Source organism: Ictalurus furcatus, chromosome 4 (genome assembly GCF_023375685.1).
Source record: "Ictalurus furcatus strain D&B chromosome 4, Billie_1.0, whole genome shotgun sequence".
Taxonomy (NCBI): Eukaryota; Metazoa; Chordata; class Actinopteri; order Siluriformes; family Ictaluridae; genus Ictalurus; species Ictalurus furcatus.
This window is the reverse complement of record NC_071258.1, coordinates 29,898,703-29,901,604: the sequence shown is the minus strand read 5'-3', so window position 1 is coordinate 29,901,604 and position 2,902 is coordinate 29,898,703.

Genomic DNA, 2,902 nt, shown 5'->3' with positions numbered 1-2,902 from the left:
AACACTATGCCGTTTAGAAGCTAATCTTTATTAAAAATTAATTAATTAATTAATTAATTAATTAATTATAATATATATATAAAAAAACTAAATAAAAGTAATCTCAGGCAAGAATATCTCATGTTTATGGCTGCATTTAATTCTGAAATGAGTAACAGGTTTGAGGGTTTTTTTTTGTTTGTTTGTTTTTTGTTTTTTGTTTTTTGTTTTTTTAGTAGTATGAGATACACAAGTACACAAAAGGTGATTCATTATCATCCATGCTGTTGATGTGACAACATTAAGGCCATTCAAACATTCCAATCATTTACTTAAAATGAAGGTTTTAAATGAGCCATTTACTTCCAATCTATAATTTGAGTAACAGGGCTGTGCTTTCAAAGTGTCTTCGTCAGTCAGTATCACAATAACATAGAAAATAAAGAAAAAGGAACGATGACATGTACTTTTCTTCTTCATGTAATCTTCAGGAAATTTGTCAATTCAGATGACGTAACCTGTGACTTGTGGAATATTCCAAATATTTCATAGAGGTAAATGTGTTCAAGTAACATAGCTGAGGGAACGTTGGGGAATTATTAACGTACATTTGTCATAACCTGTAATGGAGAGTCATGGAAAAAGCTATGTTTCAGAGACGACATATTAAACGGTTTCATGCATTAATAATCAGATTTCTGAAGTATTTTAATGATTATATCAGATTTCAAGGTAAAGTGCAGTTAAAGTGAGATGGAACTCAATGGAGGTGTTTTCTAAGTGAAGTAGATTGTTTATTAATGCTTAAATCATTACAGTATTTATCTGAAGCATGCACATGGGTTGATGTAGAAATGTTTTTTTTTTTTTTTTTTTTTTTTTATCTCGTGTGCTTTATATACATATTGTATAACTAATATTATTGGGACACAAATCCCCCCCCCCCCATAAATAAATAAATAAATAAATAAATAAATAAATAAATTCTGTAATTTTCTTATGTTTATTTCATGACTTCTACATTTAAATGAGTACAAGCAGCTCTTCCCTGATCTCAAACATCTTCCAAGAACATCTGGAACAAGAAGGAAAGGAAACACATAAAGTTGATGCATGGAACAACCAATCTGCCTTTCATGACATGTTGTTAATGTGAGAGATTTGATCCAGTTTTAAGCACAAAAGATTACAGCAAACGTGAATTTGATTGTTTTGCTAGTTACTGCTGCTTGTTGCCACTTTTATGTCATTAGGACCTTTTTGCACAGCACTCTATACAGTATATTGCACAGTATTTCTTTATACAGTACATTAACACAACTAATGTGATGTGATCTTCTGCAGTTTCTACAAGCAAGGCGTTAGTTCTCTTTTTTCATATTATCTTAAGAGTAGATGATCCTCCATTTTTCACACATGGCCATGATAATTATGAGCTTTTTTTTTACTTTAAAATAATATGATATTGTGTGCCATGAACTATTATCCTCATTCCCATCCTGATCCGAGTATCCCAGCAGCGCTGCTCTGTTCAGCCGATCTTATCTTACAAAACCATGTTCTCTTTTTCTCCTGTTCCGGTCAAGTTTCCTGCTATTCCCTTTAGGCCTTCTTTTCCTCTCTGCCACTTTTTCTTCTATCCTGATTTCTCATACTTATCCCAGTCTAATATTTTTGTTGGCGTTGTTAACTGCTGCCATGCTCCAGTGAGAGACTTCAAACTGTCTTGATTTAGGGATAAATATGTATTTGATCTCAGTCCAAAATCCATATTTTACGCTTTAGAATGACTTTATTTTTATTTATTTTTATCATTAATTTAAGTGGCATTAGGGAACATGAGAGAAGGACAGAACCTTCTTGAAGTACAATAGAAGACCCCTGATTTGCTGTAATATGCATGCTGGGAACTAGCATTTCATTTATCTGGGGCTTACTGTTATATGCTTTGTGTTTAAAGATTTATTGAGTTTGGTTCTGGTTATTTCAGAGACTCTGGTGTAGTGTTCAACTAATGCTATCCTTCAGGATTTCAGCACTTATTGCAGCACTGGGAATTTTGCGGTGTATGATTCCTTCTTTTGGTTAATGGAAGTTAGAAAATGAAAAGCCACAAGCTAAATATAAAGGTTCTCCATCACTACAATCATAGCAATCACGATGATATGATCCGTATATTTATTTGAATTGTATTTATTGCATTGTATTGTCCGATGTTTATTCAAACTGATATTTATTTGACTTACAGCTTTTGACTATGTCTCTTTTTAATGTACAAACCATCTAAATTCATGCACTTGTGTGCCATGTGATGATTATTTTTAATATTTTAATAAACATATTATTATTATTATTATTATTATTAATAATAATAATAATAATAATAATAATAATAATAATAATGTTTTATATTGTTGTTGTTGTTGTTATTGTTGTTGTTAGTGGTGATGGTGGTGGTGGTGGTGGTGGTGGTTTACATAATATATTCTCTAATTGTTATAGGCTACAATCTCTCTCTCTCTCTCTCTTTTTCTTTTTTTTTTTTTTTTTTTTTGGCTTTTTTTAATTATAAGTATACCCAATAGCGTTCAACATGGGGAAAAAGCAGGTGTGCATACTTCCAGTTGAAAAGCAAGAAATTATTATTTTGTGGAATTATGAGGAATTTATACTTGCAAAGGCAACACTGTTGTGGCTGCCAAAGCTTGGGGACATTGCTGATTGTGTAAATGCATAAGTTTACTTTTATAGGCTCACAATGAGAATAAACATATTGAAAACGTATAACCCCAGCATCTTTCATGTAATTTCATTGAATATAAATGTAAATTGTTTTAATTAAATGTTTCTCTGCAAAGTGCTGTTCTTCTTACAGTTTGTGCTGGAGAGTTGTATTAGTTGCATCACTTATATGTCACTTTGC